General features: G+C 42.8%; 1 pseudogene; it reads right to left on the bottom strand.

Moving 5' to 3' along the window:
• Window positions 1-19,480, bottom strand: part of LOC122341345 — a 34,572-nt pseudogene extending 15,092 nt beyond the window's left edge.
• Between the last annotated feature and the right edge of the window lie 1,856 nt (window positions 19,481-21,336).

The following is a 21,336-nucleotide window of genomic DNA, read 5'->3' as shown; positions in this document are numbered from 1 at the left end:
GAAAGTCTGCAACTAGTGGCACAACATGGAACTGCAACATTCTTTATTTTTTATTTTTTTATTCTTTTTTTTATGCTGACTTTTTATAAAAGACATAAGGCCAGATGAAGTTTACTGTGCTTTTTGTATTACCTGTTGCAAAATCATTGTAATCCACGTGCCTGCTTTTATACATTTGTGTTTTTGTACATTTGTGTTTGAATGTGTCACTGGGTTTGACCCTTTGGATTGTTGTGACCTCTGTAACGAAGGGGCTTTGCACAGAATATCCACACTTTGACCTTTAAACTGCAAGGCCGCAAGCAGACACATACGGAAATGACCCAGACTGATCCTTAAACACACGAAGGAAAGCAAACATTGTGACTGAGAGAAACTAGCTGTTAGAAAGAGTGTGAGAGAGATTAGACTCAGTATCGTAGTATATAGCCAAACAATTCGCTTAATAGTTGTTGCTAAGTTAATGCTCTACCATGTTGAAAACATGCCCTACACAAAACCCAACCCTAAGCCTACCTGATAGTGTTAACAAATACAAAAGTCATATAAAACACATTTGTTGATGCAACCGTTTGCAATTTGTTGATATGTACTTACTGGAACATATTTCGTGTCTCGCTAAAAGGTGCACCCATTTATGACATTAGACCAAGTAGGGCAAAATATGTAAAATCAAATATTTTATTCTTCTTATATCTGTAGCAAACATTCCTTTTGAATGTAATTTTGTATATTTTTATTCAGTTTATTTATGCTATTCTTTGATTTTGATTGTGTGTTTGCACAGGGTATTATTCTCTCACCGTGACACCATGCATCTTCGTAGGGCGTGCAGTTCCTCATGAGAATCTCTATCCCCTCCTCACAGATGGTGCAGGGCAGGCAGGGGTCCAGCGTGCTCTCCCGGTCAGAGTAGGTGTCGTCCAGACACTCCTCGCAGAGTGTGTCGTGGGTGTGCTCGCAGCGTATCAGCACACCATGTCCTCGTGGACACACGGTGCACGGCTCGCACTGGTGCGTCAGATCGTCCATGAAGAAGCCGTAGTTGCACACACACACAGCGTCGTTCGAGTCGGTGCAGGGGGTCTGCATGCGCATGAGACCCGTGCACTCTCTACACGTCTGACACTTCTCTGTGTGACTGAACGTCTCAGAGTACGTCTCGCCTGGAGACAAAGAGACGGAGAAAAATCATCAGAACGACTGGATAATTACAACCTGCCTGTTCGCGGTTAATAAGGACCCCTCGGGTTAAATTATTACGTCCTTAGTGCTTTAATTAGAATTAATCAGTCGTGATAGTAAAAATAAGACACTACAGGCGTGTGTCTTAGATGTGTGAAAAAAGACAAAGCGGAAAAGTTAGTAATCAAGGAAAGGAAAGATCTGTGTGTTTCCATTTCAGTATGGCAATGATTTCTAGTCTGCTTGGCATTTATTGTATACATAGTTTAGTTGCTTACAAACCCGACATGAAACAGACTTCAGATTTGAGAATAGCTGTGCAGACCACAGGTTTGTCCACACATGTAACATCATCCCATTAGCCCCGGCTGGCAGATGTCTCTCTTAATGGACTTTTTTTAAACAAGCGGTGATGGTGTTTTTCCACAGGTATTCACAGTGTGACACTAGCAAACTTTTTTTTTCAGTTATGTACATCTATGACACTATATACTTTGTGTTTTATTAGCTCTGCATTAAATGACAGAACTCTCAGTAAGTTTTCTACTTTTTGAAATCATGGAAATTCTGTTGTAAATTTTTATTTTGCTTTTGGATTAATGGGAATGAAAATTATTTCTTATAGTTTTTATTCAGTGCATTGGAAGTTTACCCATCTATAATGACTTCCGTTAGAAAAGCTTAAAATGTAGTCTTGACCATATCCCTATACCCTAACCATGAGTAATCCCTGAAATCAGAGGAAGTGATCGATGAACAACACTTGTGTAAAACAACTGATGTAAGCCTAAGCTTTACAAAAACTATTAAATGGTTCTTCAGATCTTCAACAAAGATGTTGATGCTGGAAAATGTTGCACTCAGCAAAACCAGGCTCTGCCCATAGAAAACTATTCAAAAAATTTTTTTTTTTCTGGATAATTTTTTGCATGCAGCCTTATGTTTTATATTATGGCATTTGTAGGTTTGGGAGTAGCCTCTTCATTCAGTCCTGTCAATCATCATTAATCTATATAAGCAGCATCAGTTCTTCCACCTTTTCTTCTTCTGTTTTGTTGTTCTCCTTGTCAATGAGAGGGTAAACTCTGAGCTCAAACTGAGCCCCAGGTTCGAGCCTCCATTGAGGTTTTGCTGCTGACAGTCACGGCTCTAGTGAGGGGTTCGGGGCTGTATGCAGGCTTGTGTCTTGAATCAATCAGTGTTGTCACAATAACATTTTTAGCAGAATGATTAGCACATGTCATTTATGGCTTAGATGATTTTCTCAAAAGTTGATTTCCAAAAGTATTCCCCAGTTCTACAGCAGTTGAGAGCTGATGTAAATGGCACTGCTAATTGTTAGTTTTCTCCAGGTATTATAAAATGTATAGAGAATAACAGCCAATGACAGACTGATTCAGATGTGCATCAGCTAAATATTAATGGAGAGGAAGGCATTTACCGTTATGTCAAGGTTCATATTCATTGTGATGAACACGATAGGACTTTTCATACAGTATGTCCAATTTCGTTTTTTGTCGCCTGTCTTTTTCCATCACTTAAACTTTGTTTTGTAATATTTGCAGGGCAGCATTAGTGCCACCTAAATTTAGCCCTGATTTGCTTTTTGGTGTTTATTATATAATAAGAGCTTTTCTCGAGAAGAGTTTCCAATATGCGAGTTTGAGATGAAAATAAAACATTGGGGTGAAAAATTGTGCGGAAAGCTTTAAATTATTCAGAGGGTTTATGTTTGCTGAGGCTTCCAGTGAATTCAGGGTTTGCTGTAGGACAAAAAAAAAAAAATGTGTGACAGGCTTTTTAGATGACGTGGACTTCTAAGGCTTTGTAATGTAATCCCTGCAAATTTGGGATTTAAATATCTTTCCCTAGATCTTAAGTTACTCTGATAACAGGAGAGGAGAATAAGAATGTGTTTGTTTGGTTTTGGTTTGTTTTCGTAGGAAAGATAAAGCGTTTTATTCTGTATAAGCCAAGTTGTTTTAAATGCTTGGTCAGAGCCATGGTAGCTCTCGCTTGTGTATATGCTGTCTGCTAACTCCCCACACAACTAACTTTCTATTTAAAGGCCAATTCACACTGCACCAGCGAATGTCGACAAAGACGACACAAAGACAACGTTTGTTAGATTCTGTCTGATTAGTGTCTTACTGCTGTTTGTATCTGATGGCGTTATTCAGAGCTTTTTTCCGCTGAATCGGTATTTGTTGGATCTTAAAAAGTCTCCTATACACAGTAATAAAATAGAATACAGAGACCTTTGTCTTTACTTTAGATTTGCTAATATAGTGCATCAGCAAAAATTCGCTCAATTTTGCAAGTCCACATAAAAGGAATTCTGGAAGAAACATCTGAGACAAAGTTGATAATTACGTGAAGCACAACTAACACAACACAACCTTTCTGAGCCCAACATGTTCCTCTGGGCTATCGTGTGAAAACAGAAGGTCAAGTATTCATTCCCCTGTTGCACAAAGCAGTAAAATTTGAAACCTGTTCAGACCAATTTATGTTGTGCACATAATATATCATTACCATAAAAGGATCTGACAGATACATCTGAACTATTCTATTGGACTTTCAGCTCCTCTTTTATATTACAGCCAAGATCTTGCAACAGAAAGCATAGGAATGTGAACAGGATGTGAACAAGACATCATAGGTTGAAAAGGCGAAAGCATAATTTTCGCTTCGGTACAGCAAAAATGAAACTTTTTATTTCTGCATAAACACTTAGGGGTGGATTCGACAAGCAGAGCTGTTAACACCAAATAAACCAGCCATATTTGTCTGAGGAGGAAGATAATATCTGAGAAGGAAAGCGGTTCTTCACAGCAAGCGGCAGATACACATCTGCACATTCATGAGAAATGTCATTACCAGCACACTAATCTAACACTTCTCCACATACTGCATGACAGTTTTTTTCTTCTTTAGACTGGTCCGACATGCAGTAAGAGGAAGATATTATCAAGCTGAGGTATTCACGCAAGCACAAGTGGACTTCTAATCTCTCGCCTCGTGTCTCTCATGTGTGTTCCTGGGCTTTCATTCTCATGGTGATAAATAAATAAACAAACAAACAGAGATAGGCAGAAAAAACATCTTTGCTGGAAATGTTCTTGTATTCCTGGAACACAGGAAAGCTTTCCATCAAACACCACCAATATGAAACAAAAACAGGCCCACAGCTGTTTTCCAGAGGAATATTTCGTTGCTCAGAAAATGCCTGTCCATAGAAGATGCCTGTCCAAAAAAAATCTGCCATTTAGTAACCCTCATGACGCGCTTCACATTTAACTCACTAATTCAAGAAATGGTGTAGAAACATAGCTAGTAAATTTTGAACCAGAAACTAAGTACTAAATTGTATTCCACTATTCTTTGTTCTGCTGCGTAATTCTGTAAGAGCTATAACACTGACACTACTAGCATAGCCCAGATCATTAGTTTATGGGAAAATTTGTTGAGATCATAGTAAAATTTCTAAAGACTAACTGAGGACTTATGAGCTAAATGTGGCCTAGCTGAAAATGCATGCTCACTGGATCCCGCTATCAAGAGGAACATACAACCTGAAACTATAGACAAATATTAAGTCATTAATAACATCACATTTAGGGTTTTCCTTGATAAACGACCTGCTTTTGACCAATATGTCTGCTTTGCAGCTGGAAGGATGTGTTCACGCCTAAGGTTGGCCTGAGGGAGAGGTGTTCACCTCGCTGCCATACTTTGGACAGAAGCACTCCTTGAAAGACTCAGCGTTCTTGTCATGTTTGCTCTTGTTGTGCAGGTGATGTTAAAGCTAATGACTTGGTTAGCTTAATCGAGGCGTCTGAAAATGCGAAAACAACTGCTCAAACATGTTGTTCTGACAAACGTGAGATTGCTGATGCAGCAATAATGCTGTTTTTAAATTATGCTTAATTCAAATATAATCAGTTCCCAGACTAAAAGATGATAAATTAATCTTCATTGATTAGCTTTGACGTTGGGTACAAAATGCTCCTACAGTGTACCATTTTCTATATCACTCTGTAACACCCTCATTTACACACACACACACACACACACACACACATAGAGACTCAGTAAATGATGTTCTTTCTAAAAGCAAAGAGCAGACTGGTCTCCAGTGCTCGATGAGAGAAGAAGAGGATGATGGGTAAACATATGGGTCATGTGATGCAGGCCACAGTGATCTGTGAAAGTGTCAATTCAGCCGAACAACCCTTTTATCCCATCTGTTTGTTCTTTCGCTCTCTCCTTCATTATTTATTAATGGATGGATATGACCTCGTTCTGCAGCGGAGAATTTAAAGATCAGTCCATTTGTCACCCAACTAAGGCTGGCCATGCAATACAACTAAATAATATATCCGTATTTTTCTCAGTATCTATCTATAAATAATGGTCACAAAAATGGAGCAATTTTAAGTACCTTTTATCATAAGTAATTTTTATCACAAAGTCATTATCTCTCTCTCTCTCTCTCTCTCTCTCTCTCTCTCTTTCTATATATATATATATATATATATGTGTGTGTGTGTGTGTGTGTGTGTGTGTGTGTGTGTGTGTGTGTCTGTAAGTTATTTACTTACTTTTCTAAATTAGTCTTTTCATTAAGACCTTTATATTGTTTACTTAGACTGATTTGTGAATGCACGCAATCACTAGAGGCGGATTTATTGCATGAACCAATCACGGCTGAGCATAACCAGTCACATCAAATAATGTCGCATTGCCTCCTCTCACATGACTTTTTCCTATTCATTGTCAATTACTCACCTAAAAACTCACCGCATGTTTTAATCGGACTGTTAAAACTCAATGGGCTGAGGGGAGAAATGAAAGTATATACACAAACACACACACACACACACTTAATGTTGTCTGTTTTGTGTTTACTATAATATCCCTGACCTTGAGAGAAGAACACATGGCCTCCACGCCGCCTGATCTCCATCTTACTTTCATTACTTCTATAGTTTGACTTGTTTGAGTTTATTTTAAACATTTCATCTTTATGTAAAGTAAAGACTGTTGTGACATCCGTGTGTAGTCTGAGCATTCAGCTGTGAACAGGCGAACGGAGCACCAGCTGGTTTTCGTGAGGATGCACCTGAACGCAGCCGTCCCTGCACTGATTATAAACACATATCACAACACTAACAGAAACAACAGAGCACCCCTCACACACACACACACACACGCATGCTCTGCTGATGACTGTTTACCCGCGCAATAAATACCTTCTTCACACAGGAGCGGGCCGATGGAAAACGTCTCTTCCTGTGACGTCGTCGGCCCAAGTCTCAGTGCTTTCATCCTTTACAGCTACAGATAAATCAGCCAGGTGCACGAGATCTTTTTACACTCTTTCAGAGCTGCTTTTCTGCTTGGCTGTCATTTGCTGGAGGAGAACTGTAACTGGGGATGTTTGCCAATATTTTGCTGGCACATTTTAAAAGGTTCTGTGAAGTAACTTAATACTGAATGGGCAGAGGGAAAACGTCCATTGCGTAATGCACTGTATTCTGATTTATAATCGCAACCATATCGGTTTATCGGAACAAACTGGAATGTATTGCTCTCTCTCTTGTTCTGTTTTCAAAATTCAGTTGTTCCTTATTAGTATGACTGTTTCTGTTACAATACGGGTAAAGTAATAAATCAAAGCTGCGTGGAACAGTAGAGCGGCTGCATGTAGGCCAATAAAAACAGCAAAGGCTCCAGTCCTGAGTCCTGCTTAAATGTTCAGTGGCATTAACCTCTCTCTCTCTGTGTTTTTTCTTTCTTTCTCTCAGATGAATAAGAGCGGTATTAGTCTCAGTCTGGTTTGGTTAGGGCATCTGATGTTGCCTGTGGTTAAGCATCATTATTTAATGCTGTTATTTCCCAAATCCTCATCAGTCATTAGTCAGCTCTGTCGCACAAGACACACTGATTCCAGTTCAGCACAGCTCTCACAGTAACTATTACAATAAACTGACTTCCATTCACAGTTCTCTTCAAAATTATGTATTTAAATTATGATGTATAAATATATGGGTAAATGTCACAAAAATATGTCCAGGTCATGTTTTCTGTTTCCATTTTTGCTATTTAAAGAGTTTGTATGTTATAATTTCAGATTTCCATTTAAACCACTTTTCATAAATATGTTTGTATTAATTATCAGTGGTCATTCTTGCTATATTAGACAAGGATTTTTAATCAGGTTAAATTGTGTCAATTACGTTAATGTAAATCATTTATTTGTTAATGTTTTAATTTTTTGGCTTAAATTAAACAAATGCTACCTTACAAATAAATGCAGTAATTAATTAGTACATATGTGAGTGGGTATTGTCTATTACAATAAATTTTTTTAGAGTTTGGCAAAGGAAAACAAATAAAATTGAGTGAGAGTAATTTGAATGAGTAATAAAAAAACATGATTTTTGGAGAGAAAAAAGTTATCTGTTTTGGAAAAAAAATCGCTTTATGTACATAAGTGAGCATTTATTTAATTAAGTTGATTATGTGTTGAAATGTGTTTAAATGTTGTTGACAGGGTTCACTTACATGAATCACACCAATGACTTTGTGGTTGTTAAGCCAAGCTAAAAAATTATTCATTACTGAATCAAAGTAATCAATGGAAAGGGATATCTGCCAGCTAGCATTGTGTGAGAATCAAAGATGTTGGCCAGACTGAGACAGTGGCTGTGATGGTGAGAGGTTTGTGTGTGTGTGTGTGTGTGTGTGTGTGTGTGTGTGTGTGTGTGTGTGTGTGTGTGTGTGTGTGAGGCAAGGGGAAACAGAGAAAAATGGACAGCTAAATATTTCAGTAGTTACTGATGTATGCTTGTGTCTGGTAGGGGATGAGGGGGCGAGGATGCGTGAAAGAGGCATGCATGCGTGTGTGTGTGTGTGTGTGTGTGTGTGTGTGTGTGTGTGTATGTGTGTCTTTGCCAATGCTGCAAAGCGACAGGAAATAAGCGCAAAGGTGTTTTTTGTAAACAGGAAGCTTGTTTTGTTACACTAAAAATGAATGCAGATGCTTTTCTAATATAACATTCACCATCTTTATTTATATCCCACACAGACTGAAAAAAAAAACAAAAAGCACCCAGTTGGGTTATTGATGTAAAGTGTCCTGTCCTGAAACATAAGACCTCCTCTATTTCAGGCCTGCCGTCCTAAGTGCTTCTCACTGTGAGCGCTTCTCTTACTGAGAGCAGAAAGTAGGATAGAGCCCCTTTAGGAAACGCTCGCAACAAAAGAATGAGACCTGCTGTAAAATGGGTGAAAAATGTGTCTTGTCATTTCCAAATGTGCCAGTGCACTCTCTAGATGTGTCGGTGAACGAGAAGAATATGCAATATTTATTTAAAACGTTCTATTCTTTAAAGAACACAAACATATTTATCGGCACAACTGTTTTCAGCATTAATAATGATAAAAATGTATGTTTCTTGATCAGCAGTTCCCTTTCAAAAGCTACTCTCGATGCTGCGCTGAATGCGCTAATGAGAACGTCTTTTGTTCGACCGGTTGTTGAAGCACGTGTGTCAAACACGCCAAAGTTTGGCTTATATAACCTCGGTCAGGTGACGTCCTACCTGATCATGAACACCTGGAGGTTATAAATAGATGTGACGCGGAAACATCCTCAGGTCTTTTGTCTTCAAGGACCGCATTGTGTGTGAATGTGTGTGTGAAAAAAAATATATAAAATATATATAAAAGAGAAGAGAGAAAAAAAAAAAAAGATAATATGACGCATCAAGAAAGGAGATGCTTGCCTCCGTGCCAGAGGCAGCTCTCCGATGACGATCTCCATAATTTTTGTTTCGAGTGCTTGGGGGAAGAGCACGCGATCCTCGGGCTCGAGGGCGAGTGCGAGCACTGTGATTTGTTTTCAATCAAGGTGCTTCGCGCTCGCCTCGCCTTTTTTAAAGGAGGACCGAGTGGATCGCGTGCCGATCCGGCTGAGCCGCGTGAGACGGACCAGCCCCTTTCTCTCGCGCTCTCGCCGGATCGCGAAGCCCTCGCGTCCGTTTCTCTATCGCGCCCCAGCGCTTCTTCTGAACGGACCGAGGAGACTTCATCTCTTGCTTCTGGGGAAGCAGAAAGTGCCACCACAGAGCGCTCCTCCCGCGACAATAAAGCGTACGAGGAGCTACTCGAGGTGGTAACTCATGCAGTCGAAAGATTACATCTAGACTGGCCCCAGGAGCGAGAGAACCCCAAGCGCTCGAAACTAGACGACAGATTTCTGTCGGGTGGCCGGGGGGAGGGGCCTCAGCGACGGTCTCTCCCCTTCTTTGACGATCTCCACGAGGAGTTGGTGCGCTCGTGGAGTAAGCCTTATTCGTCCCGTGTCTTACGTGCCATCGACGCCGATGTATTCGACTATCGTGGATGCGAAGGCATCGGGCTACTCGATGATGCCCCAGGTGGAAGAGACGGCTTGCGGGCTATCTCTCCTGGAACTTCATCGTCCTAAAAAGACCGACCCTCCCCACCAAGCCGTGCCGTATGACATCTTCGCTGGTGGGGAAAGCTTTTCAGGCAGCGGGTCAGGCTGGTGCTTCCCTGCACACCATGGCGGTCCTGCAGGCGTACCAGGCTGATCTGCTGAAGGACTTGAGCACAGGCGGGTCCATAGATGAAGAGGCGTTTTTAGAGCTGCGCCGAGCCACAGATCTGTCTCTCCGTGCGACCAAGCAGCGGCCCGTGCCATCGGCCGTTCTATGGCTGCTATGGTGTCCACGGAGAGACATCTGTGGCTCAACCTCACGGGCATCAAGGACAAAGACCGCGCCATCCTCCTTGATGCCCCTGTCTCGCCTTTCGGCCTATTTGGCGACTCAGTTAATGCCGTCGCCACTAGGTTTCGGGAGGCGAAACGCTATGAGGAAGCGTTCGTGAGGTTTTTCTTCCCGCCGTGCTCAAGAGTCGGGACCGTCGGCCACCCGGTCCCGACCAGGTCCGGTTCCTTTGAGGCGTGAGGCACAGAGGGGACAGTGTGGCGAGCCGAGCAGCCCCTCGTAGAGACTGGGGTGCGCTCGCTCGCGCGCTTCACAGTCCGCCTCAAGGAGACCGGACCTGCGGAGCATAATCTCCGCAAAGAAGAAGTCCTGATGCTGGTGCACTCAGCACTGTGGGGTGCCTCCCGGGAGAAGCGCGAAAAATTCCAACAGAGAATAAATGCTCCTTCCCGGCACCCTCAGGAAGCCATTGTTCAATCTCCGCCGCCACTGGTGTTTCGGGAGCAACGGTTTCCAACGAACGTTGGATGTTCGATCGCCTCCTGCCACGCTTTCAGGGCGCCGAACATCTAACAACCCCAACAAAACGAAGTGTCAAAATTAGTGCCCCTTTCAGAGAAGCTGGCAGCGTGGAAGCTTCTGCCAAATATCTCCCCATGGGTCCAAAAGACCATAGAAAGAGGCTACAGGATTCAGTTCGCATATCGTCCTCCGCGTTTCAACGGCGTGATTTTCACTTCCGTGAAACCGAACGAGCGCATTTGTTGATACAGGAGTTGCAAACTCTGCTGGACAAAGGGCCATAGAACGTGTTCCTCTACCAGACAGACAGTCAGGCTATTACAGCCGGTATTTTTCGTTCCCAAGAAAGATGGGGGGCTGCGTCCGATTTTAGATCTTCGAGGATTGAACCATCACCTCAGAACATACAAGTTCAAGATGTTAACAATAAAAATGATTGTTTCTCAAATCCAACCGGGCGATTGGTTTGTGACAATCGATCTAAAGGACGCATATTTTCACATAGAAATATTGCCACAACACAGGAAGTTCCTGAGGTTCGCTTTGGGCGAAGCTTACCAGTATCGGGTTCTTCCTTTTGGCCTAGCATTGTCACCCCGCACATACACAAAATGCATGGATGCAGCTCTGGCTCCTTTACGACTCCAGGGCATCCGCATTCTGGAATTACATAGACGACTGGCTGATTCTGGCTCAGTCTCAAGAGCTTGCGCTCGACATCGGGATGTCGCCCTAGCTCATCTCGGATCGCTGGGGTTGAGACTCAACGCCAAGAAAAGTGTTCTCTCCCCTGTTCAGAGGACAACATATTTGGGGTCGTATGGGATTCGACCACGATGCAGGCACAGCTGTCTCCTGCACGCCTCGATTCCATTCTAAACACCTAAAGAGCATCAAGCTAGGCCAGAAAATCACTCTTCATCACTTTCAGAGAGTTCTAGGTCTCATGGCAGCTGCTTCCACAGTGATACCTTTGGGCCTCCTGCACATGAGACCGTTTCAGTTGTGGCTCAGAGCCAGGGATTTCATCCAAGGGCCAATCCCCAGAGGCAAATAAGGGTTACGCGTCGAGGGCTTCGCACCTATCTATGTGGTTCAGACCCGGTTTCTGACCTTGGGTCCCACTCTAGGTCCGTGTTGTCGTCGCAAGATGCTAACGACAGACGCATCCCTCACGGGTTGGGGAGCGGTCTTAGATGGCCGTCCAGCCCAAGGGATCTGGAGAGGTCATCTTCTCGAATGGCACATCAATTGCCTCGAAATGAAGGCTGTATTTCTGGCCCTGAAATACTTCCTCCAGCAGTTGAGAGGCTACCATGTCCTAGTGCGGGTGGACAACACGGCAGTAGTCTCTTACATAAATCGCCAGGGCGGACTGCGGTCGCGCCGCTTGAACGAGCTAGCGCAGCAGGTTCTGCTTTGGGCGCAGGACAAGTTCCTGTCCCTCAGGGCGATTTATATTCCCGGTCACATGAACAGGGGAGCAGACTTGCTGTCCAGACAAGCTGTGACACATGGGGAATGGAAACTCCACCCCGAAGTAGTCAGTCAAATCTGGGAAAGGTTTTACGAAGCAGAGGTGGACCTCTTTGCTTCACAGGAGACAGCACAATGTCCCCTCTACTTCTCTCTGACTCATCCAGCTCCCCTGGGTCTGGACGCGATGGCCCATGTGTGGCCCAGAGTGCGTCTTTACGCATTTCCTCCGATTGCTCTGCTCCCGGAGTTCTAGCCAAGGTCCGTCAACAGGGGTCTCGCCTCTTACTCATAGCGCCCCGTTGGCCAACCAGAATATGGTTCTCAGATCTAATATCTCTCCTCGACGGCTCGCCGTGGGCGATTCCGGTGAGGAGGGACCTTCTCTCTCAGGCACAGGGGACAATATTTCATCCCCGTCCCGAGCTCTGGAATCTTCACGTCTGGCCCCTGAGAGGGACCAACTAAGTGATGCTGGCCTTTCAGCCAATGTAATAGAGACTATTCTTAGCGCTAGGGCTCCCTCCACTAGAAGAACATATGCCATGAAATGGCGCATCTTGAAAGTTGGTGTAAAACACACCATGCAGACCCAGTTTACTGCCAGATTGTTTCAGTGCTAGAGTTTCTGCAAGAGAAAATGTCCTCAGGCACACATCCTAATACTCTCAGAACTTACGTGGCCGCCATTTCGGCTTGCCATGCTCTGATTGAAGGGGCTTCCAGAGGGAAACACCCTCTAGTTGTTCGCTTCATTCGAGGAGCTAAGAGGTTGAGGCCGCCCAGTAGGGGCGACAGTTCCTTCATGGGATCTAGCTATAGTGCTTGAAGGCTTGGTGGACACCCTTTCGAACCACTAGAGTCAGCGCCTGTCAGGTTTCTGACCCTAAAGATGGTTTTTCTAACAGCTATTACTTCTCTGAAGAGAATTGGGGATTTGCAGGCTCTGTCAGTCTCGCCATCCTGCCTAGATCTTGCCCCTGGGCTGGTAAAAGCTATTTTGCATCCTCACCCTAGTTATCTTCCGAAAGTTCCATTCTCGACTATAAATCCGGTCATCCTTGAAGCCTTCTGCTCTCCGCCATTCATGACACGGAGCAGGAGAAACTTCACTTACTGTGTCCAGTACGTGCTCTCCAGATCTACGCCCACCGCACTAGCCAGTGGCGTAAGTCAGAGCAGCCAGATATGCTATGGTGGCCGCAACCGGGGGGCGGCTGCCACTAGACAGACTATGTCACACTGGGTGAGAGATGCTATTGCCCTAGCCTATGAGGCGCATGGTCAAACTTCGCCTCTAGGAGTTAGAGCTCATTCAACCAGAGGGGTTGCATCGTCGATGGCTTTAGCAAGAGGCGCGCCCTTGCAGCAAGTCTGTGATGCGGCAGGTTGGTCCTCTCCGCACACATTTGTTAGATTTTATAGTTTGGATGTCCATGCTACTCCGGGCTCGCATGTCCTTGAGTCGACATCCCAGAGTAATGTCTGAGACCTCTTCAGTGTTGCGCGCACACACTACACAACGCTGGGGGTCCAGACACTCCTAGTGCGGCGGCGTTGGTATTCTCGTTCCCATTAGCGCATTCAGCGCAGCATCGAGAGTAGCTTTTGAAAGGGAACGTCTCGGGTTACTTGACTGTAACCCTGTTCCCTGAAAAAGCGGGAACGAGATGCTGCGCCTCAATGCCGCACTGTGGGTGTGACTGGACGTCCTTTCAGACAAAAATTTGACCTGAGGATGTTTCGCGCCACATCTATTTATAACCTCCAGGTGTTCATGATCAGGTAGGGCGTCACCTGACCGAGGTTATATAAGCCAAACTTTGGCGTGTTTGACACACGTGCTTCAACAACCGGTCGAACAAAAGACGTTCTCATTAGCGCATTCAGCGCAGCATCTCGTTCCCGCTTTTTCAGGGAACAGGGTTACAGTCAAGTAACCCGAGACGATCGGCATATTAGAATGATTTCTGAAGGACTGTGTGACACTGAAGACTGAAATAAGCGATAATGCTTATAATTCAGCTTTGCTTCACAGAAATAAATTACATTCTAAAATATACTAAAAGGTTTATTTTCTATATTAGATATAAGATTTCACAGTAGTACAGTTTTTACAACATTTTTGCTCAAATAACTGCAGCATTGATGAGCATAAGAGGCTAGATGTTCCTATTTAAAGATTGCGGTGACATTGTGTGTCTTTCAACTTGTGTCCATCTATCAATTGCTGTCCAATCTGTTGCTCTCTCGTTCTTGTTTTCCTCACAAACTATGAAGCTAAAAACCTGGCCTAAATGAATGCATCAAACACGCATTGACACACAGCAGCTCATATACCATTCCTGAGTAACTGCACAGTTGCTCTCAGCCTTCTGCCTGCTTTTTTTTTTCTTAGTACATACGTGCACGTGCGTGACTGTGTGAGGGACCGAGAGAACAAAATTATGTGTTAATAAGTATACGTGTGTACGTGTGAGGGACTAATTATATGTTAATGAACTGATTAGTCTGAAAGTAAGTGTTTGTGACGGTGTGAATGCAAATGAAGATTATGAGTACATGAAGTATGCATGTGCATGAACACCTCTGTTTGAGTCACGGCCTACATGCATGTCAGCGCGTGGGTTGCACTCACTGTCTAAGCACTGACTGCATTCAGTCTGGGTTGCCCCGCACTCCTTGACCACTCCCTCTCCTGGAGGACACTGTAAACAGCACTCCCCGTCATGAGTGTAATTGCCCGACTCACACTCCTCGTCTATGGCCCGCTCCAGCTTAGAGCCAAACACCAGCCCCAGCTGCAGAAAGAAAGAAATGACATTATTATTCCATCTCTCTAGGGCTCCACAGGTTCCTAGTCTCCAATTACCCGTAAACCCCTGAGATATTTTGATGTTAATACGTTAATTAAAGTGTTTGCAATGAAATATAATCATATTGATATTCCTCAAATGCTATTTCCTTCTTATTCTCTGCTAATTGCTGCAATTAATTCAGCCTGAGCCACCTACAAACTGCATTTAAATGTTGTTCTGCAGACGGTTTTAGTGGTAGATTTGGTTATGGTTACTTTGAACTTAACTGTTAAAAAAAAAAAAAAAAAAAAAAAAAAAAGTAGTATAAAGAAAATCTCCCATTTGAAAGTAAATGCATCTTAAATTAAGCAAAGCAAAATTACGATATTAAGTCTTGTTTACAGAAATAAATAATTAAAAAAAGGTTTGTTTATGCTTTAAACAAGCGCCTTTATTTAAAAAGTCCTGTTCTACATGAACATACATTTTACCTATTATAGTAATTACTTATTATAACTGGGTTTAAGGGTACTAACTAAGTTAAGATTGCCCAGTACTTCCTTAGGTAACTTACTTTAAAATAAGTTTAGATATTTGGGTTAAACTTAAAGAATCCCTGTTACAGTGTAATTACACATTTAATTACTGGGAAATATTAATTAACTACATGCACTTACTATATGGTCGGGGTTAGGCTTAGGGTTACTTGCATATAATTAAGTGTAATTTATTGTCATTATAATAGTAAGCACATATAATATGTAACAAGAACACTCTTAAATAAAGTGTAATGCTGCATTTGTGCTTTTTTCTTTTTTTGTGTAATGTATTTTTCCGGTTACTCCCCTCACTGTCCATTAACTCCTTTATATTTGCTGCATATAGGACCGCAGTTTGGTAACAGCTGCATCACAGCATATTGAGCTGATTGCATTTCACTGGTGTGTCCAAAAGCTGGGGCGTGTTGAGCAAGATGAGACAGGCAGTTGGAGTTATACATATGTCTGCTGCATGTCCAGCTGTTTCTCTAGTATTGTCGTGGGTACGATTACACATACTTTACACATCGAGGTCTCATAGATCAGAGTCCGCAGACCCTCTTTACCCAAGACATCTATTAGCCCTACCCTTCCACTGTGAGCTTCCTCTTTCACAGGTCCTGATCTGTTTGTTGAGTATTGTCAATAACCCAAGGAGTCATAAACATCTTTACACGCAGGCACTGTAAGAGGTGTTTATAGGCTCATTTTGTCTCAGACGGCAGATGTGTGTGTGCGGTGTCTTTAAGAGGACTTGGAGGCTCATTAGTGAGGATGCAGGCTTCACTTTACTTTAATTTACTACTGTGCCGCTCCGCTCTTCCTCCCTCGATAGGTTCGATCTGATCATGTGATCAGGCTCAGTGCTGATACCACCCACACAGTATTTTTCCCATTCATTTTCTCCATAGGAACTCTTCAAGCTCTTCAATAAAATGTCATAAGAGATGAACCCGAATAATCAGATCAGAAATCACATTTCAAACTTTGATTTGAACAAAAAAAGTCATTTTGTGTTTATGAAGTACTCTTCCAATCATATGGTGTTAATAAAAATCGAAATTACACAAATTACGTTCTTAAGCAATATATATTGGCTGTCAGCACCAACATAAACCATGTCTTAATCTCAGAGCTCCGGGTACGTTTATTTTGAAAGTTTTATGCAATATAATTAAAATCTATTTCTATTTCATGTGGTGTATATGAATGGCATTTTTACTTCTAGAGCCCTGCTTTTGTGCCTTGTAGAAGCAATATATCTTTAATATAGCTTAAAAAAAAAGAAGTAGAAGCACAGATTCATTCAGTAACCTGTGGATTCCAGAGCATTTTAAAACAAGCACAAACACACACACACACACACACACACACACACACGTATACAGGGTAATTAAACTCACAGCACTTTTTTTCGCCTTGCATTCATTAATGAATTAGCATACTCTCTCTCTCTCTCTCTCACTCTCACTCTCTCTCTCTCTCGCTCGCTCGCTCTACCTCACACACACACATTTTTTAATAGAAACCATAGCACGTTGTAACAATTACATTCAATTCAGACATTTCGTCACCATTTAGACTCCCCACAGTCAAAATAAAAGGAAGACCTCTCCTTTCCCATGCACATTTTCACCACTCGTATCTAATCTTATCTATCTTCCTATCCACTCTCTCTCTCATACACTCTCTTTGCCCTTTAAGACTCCTCTTTCTGCCCTTCTGCACCCCCCCTTCATCCACATCCTCTCTCGTTCTCATTCAGAAACAGATGCACCAGTACAGCAGCCAACTCACCCCCTCATTTACTCTCTCTCTTTCTCTCTCTCTTCGTCAAACCCTGGCTGTCTTCCTTTCTTTCCTTTTTTTCTCTCAATTTGCATTCGCATGAGTAAGCGTGCCGATGAGTTAACTTGGCAGGCTTTAATGGACTCCCCAGTATGGAGCATGCCCAATGCTTAAGACATCTGAGCAAAGACTACGTGTGTACGAGTGTCTGTGGTTTGGGAACTAAATTAAATCTGCCAAAATCTCCCTCTGGTCTAATCCAGGAATGTTTGTAAACTCAAATAACGAAGTCTTTGGTATATCCTCAGTTACATACTGTACGCAGGCTTCATTATTACACTGATTTGCACCTGTCTACACAGCGCTGCTACGCACCGGCCAGGAAACGCTGCTGAGCTTTAATGCCCTGAAACATCAAGGCTTAAAGATGCTATCACTTCTTTCACCACCAATTAGGCCGCTTCTGTCCCTGCCAGGTCTCTTGTAAAGTGCACCAGGAGCGCAGAGCCCTCTCCAGACGGAGCGCTGCTGGCTCATGTGTCGGCGGAGATTCTTCACCAACTCTGTGCACCTGGATCAAACTCAATTGCCGGCTCCGTTTGCCATTTTGCAAATCAGATCACCGAAAAGAGGTCACGGTGTAATTGTGTTTAGTCAAGAGCGTGTGCATGCTTAAATTGATTTGGTCGGTGTTACGCGAGACTGGAGGTGGTGAGGGTCATGCAGGGCGCTCTGTAGGGGACCCTCGGGGTCACATGCTTACGCACTTTGAGTTTTTCACCCTGGGCATCAGACATATCCCTTACAAAAATGTGCCATGATAAGTTCACACCAAAAATACCCCAGTATACAGTTGTGTTTGCCACCACTGTCGGTGTCAAAAATGATTCTAAAAAAAACCTCTTAGGCCGAGTTATACCTTTTTAACAATAATTAGTCAGTGGAAACTATAGTTGAATTAAAATAAAGGTGCCTAAAAGGTTCTCCACAGTAATGCCACAGAAGAACCATTTTTGGTTCCACAAAGTACCATTCAGCCAAAGATTCTTTAAAGAACCATCCCTTTCTTACCTTTTTATAATCTGACGAATGTCTTACCACAAAGAAGCTTTAGTGAAGCAGAAAGGTTCTTCAGATGCTAAAGGTTCTTCGCGGAACCATTTAGACAAAAGAAAAGGGTTCTTCTGTGGCACTGGGAAGCACCTTTATTTTTAAGACACACATTCTTGCACACAATCCTGTCTGATCTAAATAGCTACCTACGCAAGGTACGAATTATGGGCGTTTCGTTTGCTGTGAAGGATCTTATAAAATTACAATTGGTAGACTACTTTTAATTACATATAGCCTACGGTTCAACTGTGAGCATTTAAGTATTCGCAGAACTTACCGAGGGCCTGTATTTTCACCTGACGCTAGCGAGCAGAAATCGCTCGCCCGAGGGCGTAACCATGGCAACAGAAGCAATTTCCGATCGTTATCATACCGAACATTTACAAAACAGAAGTCATTGGCTGTTGTTGTAATTATAGATTATTTATTTATTTTTTTTTTTTTTTAAAGTAGTGTTTCCAAAACTCTTTGGGGCGTTTTACTAAATTTCGGGTTGTGGAAGATGCATTTAAACTGATCGCCGAACGTATTATTAATATTATTAACATTATTACTCTGAAAGTCATTAAAACACGAACACACTAAAACACACACACAGTCAAGTAAAACTCCTATATATATAAGCTATATATAAGCTACTAAAAATGGCAAACATTAAACGAGTTGAGCCGGTAATAATTCGACCAGCTCGCGTTTAACTGAAGCAACTTGACATGAAAGTTTGGCTCCAGTTGGGAGCTGCTCAGTAACGTTGCTATTTCCTGGAACCTAATGCGCAAACCGAACGTGTAGATTAATCTTAAAAGACCGAAAGAGTACAGGATGCGGACACCTGTTCCCCAGAAAGCGGGCAGCTGAGATTAGTCATCACTTCCACAGACCGAGCTCAAGTTCCGCCGATCCCGCAGGCGCTCCTCAGACCCGCATCACCGGAGCATCACCGAGCCGGAGCGCTTCACCTGATCTCAGTTAACCTGCGCGGTCGCCCAGACTAAACTGACGCGTAGAACACTTACCGCTCCGCAAATCAAGATCCACACCAAGGTGTCCATGTCTGAAACGTCCCTTCCCTCTCAAACTGTGAATCTGTGAGTGTGAGTCGTGAAGTGAAGACCAGCCCTCCGACAGTTCATATTAGCTCCATGTGGCTGCTGCTGCTGCTCTCGTGTTTGGGACTTTAGGACTGTAGGGACGCGCTAACTGTCCGGTGCTGTCCTGTACTCCGCGCTCAGCGCTGTCCAGCAGTGCACTGCGGAGGAGAGAGTCGTGCACGCAGAGATGAGGGGGGCACGAGTGCTTGCCAACTCCCCCCATCAGCACCTCTCTCTCTCTCTCTCTCTCTCTTGCTCTCTCTCTCTCTTTCTAGTATCTCTCTCTCTCTCTCTCTCTCTCTCTCTCACTCACTTTATCTCTAAAACGGAAACACATATGCAGAAGACTGAACGAGCTGGTCTCATTTAGACTCATTATCCACGCGTGTTGCTTCGCGTCGCTTATAGGGGATATGCACGGGTGCATCTACGCGCGCTTACATTGTTAAATCTCTTATTCGAATGAGCGTGAACTGCAATACATCTCTGCACACCGACTCCGTTCCGCCCTGCACTTAAATTAAACAAAATGCATTGTTTGAAAGAGAAAATCAAGTGCATCTGCAAAAAGAGCCCTTTGAAACTGGGATGTAAAAATGAATAGATGGGATGGTTTGAGTGAATGAGTGTACTGGGTGTGACGTCACGGGACTGGTGTAATCAAGCAGACGCCACAGGAGGGCGACTGCAGCCAGTGAGTCACCCATCTGACATATGAGGCGTGATGAGGCCATAGACGGTTAAGTGCCAGGGATGAGAGGTTTTTACGGGTTTTTTTCCCTTTTCACCTCCATTCTTCCGATGTTATTTCCACCTGTTCGGTGTTTATGAAACACGCGCAGGAATACATGTGTTGCAAATGTGGTTCTGAGATTCGTGAGCGCCAGGGTTTTTATAGAAGCAGGTTGCAAATATCATTTTCTTAATTATCTTTTTCCTTTTCACTCTGTGGAGCCTGTTGTGTGATATTTGACACAGCTAAATTCTGAGCCCTCGTAATTATGAATTTGGTCTAAACTTTGCCCCATTTTATACTTTTTTTTAGCAAGTAAAAACGCTTTCAGGATAATTCTGAAAACGTCCACCTTCACGTCTTTATGCTCTGAAATACTGAATGAACATTCACTATCCTATATCATAGCTATATGCCTTATTACCATAATGTATTAAATGATAAAAGAAAAAAAAAAAGTCTTAATAAATTATGCAACTTTGCATCTTAAGTTAATCGATTCTGAGATTTTTCCACTTGTCTGGAAAATACATGTTCAGTGTGTGCATATTGTATAATAATAGCTGTTTTAATCCCATATCAGGAGCTGTTTCTGTCCCGTTTACTTTCTTTGAGACCTATGTCATTCTGGTCTATGAAAATATATATGTGCATAAATAATGTAAGTCTGTGATTCCCCCCCCCCCATATGACAGAAAATGCTGAGAGTGAGGAGCGATGATCCTTTGTGCTGATATAAGCTTTAAAGGTAACCTAGACTTGTAACATCAGCTTACTAATCCATTAAAGCCGAGCAAGACCTTTCTTAAAGTGGTCTTCCAATAGTCAGATCTACAGAGACTGCTGACTGGCATCAGCTCACATCTTAAGATCAAATGACACCGGGACGGCTGACCATCTATTTTGCACTCGTTTAAGAGGATTCCAAATATCTCTTTATCAGTGACAGGAAAACTGCTTTTTATCCGTCAGTGCAACGTTCATCTGGCACAAAAACAAAGACCGACCTCCTTTATAAACATCTGAACAGATTCAGTTCACTGAACCGATAACAATCATAAATCATAAATCATAATTTATGCAAACAATGAAACGGCGATGAACAGTGAAATGTTAGTTTTCCTTGAAATATTACTGAACTCAAAACGAATGCAAAATAAGTCTAACCACGTAGTTGCAAGTTAGTACAATTACTTTTGGTGGTTACTCAACGAATCATTTACGACCAGTGAAGTGATTCAATTTATAAATGCATGCGACCACCTTTAGCTAAACCATTTGCGTTCCGGTCTAGCGTCATCAACGCTTTTGCAATCTGGAAAGTAGGTG

The sequence above is a fragment of the Puntigrus tetrazona genome, chromosome 3, assembly GCF_018831695.1.
Source record: "Puntigrus tetrazona isolate hp1 chromosome 3, ASM1883169v1, whole genome shotgun sequence".
NCBI lineage: Eukaryota > Metazoa > Chordata > Actinopteri > Cypriniformes > Cyprinidae > Puntigrus > Puntigrus tetrazona.
This window is presented reverse-complemented; position numbering and strand designations above follow the sequence as displayed.